Here is a 10,059-nt window from a genome sequence, read left to right as displayed (position 1 = left end):
AGATGGTGTTTTTATTTGCACAGCAAATCTGGAATCGAATTTATATGTGCCTTTAGCCGTTAATTCCCTTCATAATACTGAAATGTTAAGAACTGTCGTAACTCACTCAAAACGTCGACGAATTTCTCCAAAAGAAAATGCCCAACTTTGACATCTACGTTTAGGGCACATCAATCTCAATCGGATTGAGAGATTGGTGAAGAATGGACCTCTAAGTGAGTTAGAAGAAAATTCTTTTCCTATGTGCGAATCTTGCCTTGAGGGTAAGATGACTAAACGACCTTACTGGAAAAGGTTATAGAGCCAAGGAGCCTCTTGAGTTAGTACATTCTGACCTTTGTGGTCCTATGAATGTGCGAGCCCGAGATGGCTATGAGTTTTTTTATCAGTTTTACTGATGAATACTCTAGGTACGGGTATGTTTATCCTATGAAACGGAAGTTTGAATCCTTTGAAAGGTTCAAAGAGTTCAAGACTGAAGTTGAAAACGCATTAGATAGACGAATTAAAACACTTCGATCAGATCAGGGTGGAGAGTTTTTAGACTCGACATTCCAGGACTATTTGATAGAACATGGAATTGTTTTTCAACTCTCAACGTCGAGTACACCTCAGCAGAATAGTGTAGCGAAAAGGAGAAATAGGACCTTGTTAGACATGGTTCGCTCGATGATGAGTTACGCTTCCTTACCGGACTCGTTTTGGGGTTTCGCAGTGGAGACTGCGGTGTACATACTCAACTATGTTCCATTCAATAGTGTTGCACGAACACTTCTGGAGTTGTGGAACGGGCGTAAAGCTAGTTTACGTCACTTCTGGAGTTGTGGAACGGGCGTAAAGCTAGTTTACGTCACTTCCGCATTTGGGGTTGCCCTGTACATGTTCTTGAGGCTAATCTCAAGAAGTTGGAACCACGATCGAGGTTGTGCCTCTTTGTAGGCTACCCCAAAGGTACACGAGGGGGTTATTTTTATGATCCAACGAAAAATAGGGTGTTTGTTTCAACAAACGCTACTTTCCTGGAGGAGGATCATACAAGGGAGCACAATCCACGAAGTAAAGTCGTGTTGCGTGAGCTTTCCAATGAAACTACTGAAACTTCAACAAGAGTTGTTGAAGAGCCTGCTACATCAATAAGAGTTGTTGATGGGAGTTCATCCAGTAGGTCGGTTCCACCTCAAGAGTTGAGGGAACCTTGACGTAGTGGGAGGGTTGTGAACCCACCCGTTCGCTATCTAGGTTTCACAAAAATCCTTGCTATGGTAGCAAATGGTGACGTTGAGGATCCGTTGTCTTATAAGAAGGCAATGGAGGATGTTGACCAGGATGAATGGGTCAAGGACATGGATCTCGAGATGGAGTCGATGTACCTCAACTCAGTATGGGATCTTATAGATCAGCTTGATGGGGTTCGCCCTATAGGTTGTAAATGGATCTAAAAATGCAAACGGGGTGCTGAAGGGAAGGTATAGACCTTCAAAGCTCGACTTGTGGCAAAGGGTTATACCCAGGTAGAAGGAGTCGACTATGAGGAGACTTTCTTGCCTGTTGCCGTGTTAAAGTCGATCTGCATCCTCCTATCCATTGCAGCTTATTATAATTATGAGATCTGGCAAATGGACGTTAAGACGACCTTTTCTGAATGGCAATCTTGAGGAGGCCATTTATATGGTGCAGCCCGAGGGATTCATAGCCCAAGGTTAAGAGCAAAAGGTTTGCAAACAGAATTGGTCCATTTATGAACTGAAACAGGCGTCTTGATCTTAGAACATACGGTTTGATACTGCGATCAAGTCGTATGGCTTTGACCAAAACGTTGATGAACCTTGTGTCTACAAGAAGATCATCAATGCTTCAGTAGTCTTAGTGTTGTATATAGACGATATCCTACTCATTGAGAATGATGTAGGTCTACTGACTGTAGTTAAGAACTGGCTAGCGACCCAATTGCAAATGAAAGATTTGGGTGAGGCTCAGTTTGTTCTAGGTATACAGAACTTTCGGGATCGTAAGAACAAAGTGCTAGCACTGCCTCAGGCATCGTACATTAACAAGATGTTGCTCAAGTACTTGATGCAGGACTCCAAGAGGGGCCTACTGTCGTTCCGGCATGGAGTCACTTTGTCTAAGAAAATATGTCCTAAGATGCCTCAAGAGGTTGAGGAGATGAGACGGGTCCTATATGCATCTGCCGTTGGCAGCTTGATGTATGCGATGCTCTATACTCGTCCAAACAGCTGCTACGATATGAGCATAGTCAGTAGGTATCAGTCTAACCCCGGCCAGGGTCACTGGAACGTAGTGAAGAACATCCTCAATTATCTTTGGAGAACGAGGGACTACATGCTCATGTATGGTTTGAGGGATTTGATCCTTACAGGATACACAAATTCTGATTTTCAGACTGATAAGGACTCTCACAAGTCCACATCAGGGTCAGTCTTTACTCTTAACAGATGAGCTGTAGTGTGGTGAAACACTAAGCAGAGGTGCATCACCGACTCCACTATGAAGGCAGAGTACGTAGTGGCTTACGAAGCTGCTAAGAAGGCCATCTGGCTCAGGAAGTTCTTAACAAACTTAGAAGTTGTTCCAGATATGTCTAGGCCCATTACCCTCTATTGTGATAATAGTAGGACCGTGGCGAACTCCAAAGAGCCAAGGAGTCACAGGCGCGACAAACACATAGAGCGAAAGTATCATCTGATCCGTGAGATAGTGTATCGAGAGGACATGATCATCACGCAGATCGCTTCGGAGCACAATGTTGCTGACATGTTTACAAAGGCTCTCACGACTACAATGTTTGAGGGTTACCTACAGAGCATGGGTTTACAGGATTGTTCGCAGTTGAACTAGGGCAAGTGGGAGATTTTCTTGTACTGGGCTTTTATGCCTTAGTTTATTGTTTTGTACTAAGTTTATTATACACCCCACTTCGTTTTAGGACAAGTGGGAGATTGTTGGGGTTGATGCCTTAAAGTCTCGTGTCCTGTAGTTTATAAACAGTATGTACGAACAATTGTGTTGTTAAAATATGATATTTACTTTACATCTTGTATTTTTCTCATTTACTTGTTTTATTTGCTTTACCACAAACCAATAAATATAAAATCCCTGGTTATCTGGATGTGACTCAAGCATGTATGTGGTGACATACAAGTGGATCATGTTTTGAGTGATAACCAAAATGGTCTGTAGTATATGGATATAGAAGAGAAACCTTATCCTGGTAACGCTACGGATGCGGCCCGCTTTGTGGAATGGTCACACGCTACGGATCCTGATCATTCGTGTTGGGGACATACGAGCGGGGGCGTCCTATACAAAGAGTTTGTATAAGACCTGACCACGAAGTGTTAACGTCTCGTTATATAACACCATTCATGACAGAGACTTCACTTCACTAGAATGACCATAGGTAACATGACCTCAATCCTAAGTGAGTTGGGAACTCCTGCCATTGAGGGTGGTCCTTTAATTTGTATGGGTGCGAGTGGCCAGGTTGCCGATTCAAACTTACCATTTTGGAGATTCGTCTGATTTGGGAGCTGGGAACTCAGCTATACAAGATGGAATTCACTCCTTCCCCGAGGCAGGGGTAAGTAGATAGATGACTATCTTAAGGACTGATTCGAGGGCTTGAACGATGTGACGCCACACACCTTCTCTTGGCCCGAGAGCTGTTCACACACAGTTGGAATATGTTGTATTGTTCATTAGAGGAATCAGTGGTACTTAAGGAGTGAGATGTAACTACATGGGCAAAACGGTAAATTGGCTCAATTATACTTACGAGCATCTGTGAAGGGTCATCGTACTCATGATTGGCTGTATCCAATGGACACGAAAATATATCTGTGGTAAGAAGAGTTCAGATGTTGGTCTTTAGTGGAATCATTGACAGTTAACGGATGGTGGATCTCGTGAATAAAGAGTTTAGTCAGCTATTCATGTACCATTGGAGTTTTGAGCCACAGGTCTATTAGGTCCCCTGAGTAGCTTGGATAAAGTCGAGAACCAGTATTTGGGTTAATTTGAAATGTTCAAATTAATAAGAGGAAGTTCGATTATATATGATATAATTAGACTGTTTAATTATATATGATATAATTGGCAAATGTATGAGATACATTATCTTGGAGGAAATTAGAAATAAATATGATTTATATCAAGTAAAGGAGAAAATACAATAGTAGATATATGATATCAAACTATAGGATATAAATATAATATGATTACATTTATTAATTAATTAATTGATTAATTATATGACAATTAATCCCTTTTTCCACGTTCGGACGTGGGTAGTGGGCAATGTTAGCTATGGTAACTGATGGGTTAAAAAAGAAAAGAGTTTTCATTTTGAATAGTACATTCAATATTTCTTCGACCGCCCAAAAATATTTCATAAAATGATCGCCCGAGAGCCTATACGATAGTTGCTTCTCCATCTAAACGATTGTCTACCTTGTGATTTATCTAAACGATCGTATACATTTTTCCTAAACGATCATTCAGCATTTCATACACGATCCTGTGGCTCCTTTATGCGATAAGCACTTCTGCTATACGATAGCACTGTTTTCTCTCCCACTTGCTTATCGCTTACACGACTCGTTTGTCCTTCGTCCTCTACCAAATTCACCAAAGCCCATCCTTTAGGTTTTCACTCTGAGAATACCTGGGGCTCATTAGTGGTAGTATTATCCCCGTTGCGGCGTTCGTGTTCGCATTGATCGTGTTGTTGCAGCCGACGTTCCCGTCGGGTGTTGGTAGATCTGTTGGAGGGACCCGCTGCATTGGGGTTCTAAAGTTTGAAGATAGTCTTCAACTGGTATGGAACCCTATTCCTATTATTTATCTTGTTCTGAGCATGCCAATAATTAGATTTGATTGCATAACTATATGTGTTGAATGTATTTTGTTATATTTCGGTCACAGTAAGATCGGAGTGATCTGAACGCGCTCATGGAACTCTTGGTATGAGATCCTTCACCTGCAACATTGGCGTTTGCCATGACAATCACTCTGATACCAAGTTTGGAAATTAAAAGAGAGGGAGATTTCATAGGTAATTGGTATTTCCTTCTCTTCACATTACACGAGAGGCAATAGCTCACATTATACAGAGATGTCCCAAATTAGGGTTCAAGAAAGAATATTTAAAAACAATGAATTACAAGTGGCCCAATCAGAGTGAAGGAGAATACATGAGAGATTATTTCTGTTGAGGGGAATCGTAATAGACTCGGCCTTTTTGTCTATTTCTACGTTGGCTTCTCTTTGTGGCGTGGCAGTCTTGGAGTGACATGTCACCTTTGACTTGTCCTTGTTGGCACATATTCTAACACTAAATGAACTAATGAAAAGAAATTTGAGAATGTTGTTAAAATATATTAACCAAAAACATTATTGTCATATAAAGACAATCTAATAGACAGTTATTCAATATATGACCCTTTATCTATATCTATACTATATTAGAAAGGGGTAGATGTAAGAAATTTTAACTTTCCTTTTTGCTCTTAACTTATTCGATAACAACTCTTTTGTCCTTATTCTCACACCCTTTCGTGGTTTATATGTACCTTCATATCTTTTAGCTTTTTTGTTCCTTAGTTTTATATTCATATTTTGTCCTTATGTCCTTTCATATTTTTCGTACATTTACTTTAAAAAAAAAAACTTTTTATGGTTTTTTTTCCATTTAATTTTAGCTTCCCTTATTGCTCTTTAGATCTTTTAGCCATTCATATTTTATTCTTATATCATTTGTTTCAATTCTTGTTTTCAAGAATTAGTGAATTGAAATTACTAAGTTTATACATATTTTTTAACAAATACAAATTTCTTCCCACAATAACTACATTCTTCTCTTTCTTTCACATTTTCACATAATAAATTCATAAATTTTGTTTTTCTTTCCGTCAAACTTCATTTTACTAGAGAGCTCAAAGTCGTATAAATAAAAATTAAATGCTTTTATTATTTGTAAGAGAAACATTGAAATGTGGTTGAATAAAAAGAATCTAAAATTTTATTTTGCTAAATGAAGAGATAACTTATATTAAAAAAAGTCTCAAGTATATATCATTATTAAAGTTATGAATAATTTATTATTGGGTCAAATTTTCTTTTGGTCCCCGAAATCCTCATTCGATGTCTATGTGGTATCTCAAGTTTCAAAATGACACTATTACCCATGAGATTTGGAAAATAGTTTAAATGATACCTAAACATATTTTGATCATTAGTTGACTAATGGAAATATGGCTTGACTATGAGGTTGGTGATTTACTTACCGACTGAAAAATTAAGGCCTATCTATAAGCCTTTCTTTTTCTTTCTCCATTTTTTCATTTATGGTTTTCACAGAGTTTTTAGAATGAAGATATACATACCAAAAACATGAACATATAAAATTTTCATAACACTTGAGCAAAACGAACAGGGACAGCAAACTTGGAGTTGTGGGTATTGTCCAATTGTTGATTTCTTGGTTCATCTCTCGATTAAAAAAATTCAGAAACACGGTCATGTGTTTGGCATGATTTCATTTTCTATTATTCAAAGAAGCAAATCAAAAACTAAAAGTGAAAAAACAGGATAAAACGTTGAATATTGAAGGATTGCAGAAGAGGGAAGTAATATGAGGCAGTACTATTGGACATATTTTAAATAATAATATGTATACTATGGTCCCAACATACCAAAACAATAAGCATCTAGTCTTTTTTGAATCTCAAGACAATAGTCATCTTAATGAAATCCGGTATGTTATTTATTCTTGACAATTTGGTATGAATGATCCTAAGGTTAATTTATTCAATATAGATTTAAAGTAATTATGCTAACAACTACAAATGGTAAGAGAGAAGAAGAGGAAAGAAATTAGTGAAGAATGACCATGGTTGGTGCAATTGGAGATTAGAAGCATTGATGGTGGGAAGATGAAAGGATGGAAAGAAGGAAAATGGAGGAGGGTAATAAGAAACATAGACACGTGTAAGATATAATCCTAAAGGAATATTATATTAATATAATTATCCAGTTAACAAATAAATTGCTAACCTCAATATCAAGTCATATTTTCATTATCAACTAACGATCTGTTTAGACATTATTTAGAACTATTTTTCAAACGACATATTTTGTGACTTGTCGCTACTGCTGTTTGAAGCTGTCGTTTGCTATCGTTGGAAGCTCCTTGCTTGTTACTTGTGACTCGTCATTGCTGCCGTTTGAAGCCATTTGCTTGCTATTACTACCATTAGAAGCTCACCACTTGCCAATGGGAGCCACTTGATGTTGTTGTTCATAGCATCACACGTGAAAGAGGAAAAGGAAAGAGTGAGGAAAAGATGAAATTTTAGGGTTTATAGTTGTTTTCTTCTTACCTATTTTGTCTTTTTCTCTCTGTTTGTTTTTTCTTTTCAACAAATCAAGCGCTCAATATATTTTACCTTTGCTAGGATCTTAGTTTTTTCTTCTTAGATTCGAGATACGAGGATCTAATTCGCTTGAGGTTTTCTTTGATTTTGGCGATGATGATCTAATTTACCCATAGTTTCCTTCAATTTTAGTTATGGGAATCTAATTCACTCATGCTTTCTACAGTCAAACCTTTTTATCACTACAAGAAATAATTGATACAATAGCTAACGAAAAAGTTTATAAAAGATCTTTCATAGCCTTTTTCGAAGGTTGTCTGACAGTCCATGTTATTAAAAGTCTGGGACTTTTTATAGCCTTTTTGTAGAGCTATAATAGAGTATGGAGATATAGCATGTATACATGGTTATGAAAACATTCAAAGCATTAGTCATTAAAGCTATCTTTTAACATATAATAGCTTGCTCTCAATGTTATCTTTATTATATAATAGCCTTTTCTTAATGCTTTATTTGACATATGATAACTTTTTTTTAAGGATATTATATCATATATATAGCTTTAATCTTATGTTATAACAAACAACATTGAAATTATGTCCATTTACATTACAAACAGTTGTTTTAAGTTAAATAGACATATGAAATAATTCATAGTGTATTCATTGTATTATTGAAATTTAGTAATCAATTTACATTAGAAACTAAAATAATTATCCAATAATACAAAAAATATATCAAATGTAATTTTCAACCATACAAGGTTCACAAAATACAAAATTCATCAAGTTTTGAGGATTATAGCATCATGAAATTGAGTTTCCATCTTTGATCTTCATCTACCTACATAAAAAAATGAATTATCATTAGATTAGTTCCCAAAATCACAACTGAATGTCAAAACTATATAAAAAGTACATAATTGTCATTTTGACTCTCAAAACAACCTAAAAATATGTAGTTCATTAATAATCGACAAAGTTATGTAAACACAATTATTAAATTTTAATTACCTCTAAATTCATGAGCCTATCATTCATTTTTGCTATTCTCAATGTAACAAATATATATAAGCATTGGTCGGGTTAGGAAGGATAAGTTGACATTAAACTTCATATATCATTGAAATAATAAATGTCACTAATTAGGCAATAATAATATAAGCAATGGTCATGAACTCTAAACATATGAAAATAGTAATAAAATAGAAACAAAGGCACAATGAATAAATATGTTAAAAACAAATTCAGAACAATGTGTAAAATATGGAGATGTTTTACAATTCTAATAATAGATTGAATCAACAACAGAGTAAGGTGTAACTTGTTTACCCATTAAGAAAAAACAAAAAATAAGCATGACAAACATGCTAAAATAATACTTTACTACATGTGGTTCATTGACAAAAAGATTCCAATCTTGTCTATAGTGACAAACCTACAAATAATACTCATGGTAAAAACAAAGCAATAAACAATTAAAGGCGAGAAGAGAAATAGTGTAGAACAAGAGAGAAGAAAAGGAAATTGTTATCAAAAGAATAAGAAAGAGATAATTCAAAATGTTTTAAAAGATGTTTTAAACTAAAATTTGAGCATTTGTATGTTATTACCCACTTTAAAAGTCTCTCTTGTTCAAATCGGAGCGAACATCGAGTGGGTTTTGTTTTGCGATAGATCTGGGCGAGCATAGAGTTCTTCATAGTGGGGGAGTTTTGGACCGAATCGAGGGTCAGATCAAGAATTGGATTGAGTTTTAGACCGAATCAAGACTTGGATCAAGTTCGATCAAGGATCAAATTCTGGACCGGATCGAGTTCTGAACCGAATCGAGTTCTTCACAATGGAGATCGAGGATTGAGTTCTTGACCAGATCGAGGATCGAGTTATGGACCGGATCAAGTTTTTCACAGTGGGGATCGAGGGTCGAGTTCTAGCATAAAATTTTTAGACTAGAGTTATAGAATCATCAGCCATCAGAGGAAACAAAACCCAATACATAATTACATTCCATGTAGCTAGCTCAGTGCAGAAACTATAATCGAATAGCAACCAAACACAAATAGTAATCAATTGCCAATGGAAAAATGTAAAAAAGAAAATCCAAAATCAAATAAAAAAATAAAATGAAAATGGATCTAAGGATGAGTAAAGAGAGGAAAATCACACTCACCAAAGTTGCTGCAACCGACGAAGACGATGGAAAATCAGCCGTCGACGGTGGAATGCGGGTGCACATTTTAGGGCTTCGCGCGAAGTTGAGAATGATAAAGAGAGAAATGAGAATGATATGGGTTTCAAGTACTGAAAGTTGTGATTTGAAAAAATTAGGATTGAGATTTGAGAGAAAGAAGATTGAGATTTTGTGTGGAGAGACGAAAAAAAGAAAGAAGAGAAATAGAGAAAAAGAAAATATGGGTTTTGTGTATTTGAAGAACGGATGAAGCGCACACGATACAAAAATTTTGAGTGTTTGGGCGGATAACTATGAAATTTCGAGCGCACCGTCAAAAATTTGATTTTTAACATTTTTTTTAGAGTTTCTATAGCCTATTTTCAAAAAGGCTATGTCCAAGAGAATTATATTTATTGTAGTGTATTGGCAAGATCATGAGAACTAAGTCATCGCGGCCTTGATTTTCTTAATTTTGTAAAGATCTCAAATT

Source organism: Benincasa hispida, chromosome 11 (assembly GCF_027475165.1).
Source record: "Benincasa hispida cultivar pf3 chromosome 11, pf3_genome.v1.1, whole genome shotgun sequence".
Taxonomy (NCBI): domain Eukaryota; kingdom Viridiplantae; phylum Streptophyta; class Magnoliopsida; order Cucurbitales; family Cucurbitaceae; genus Benincasa; species Benincasa hispida.
This window is presented reverse-complemented; position numbering follows the sequence as displayed.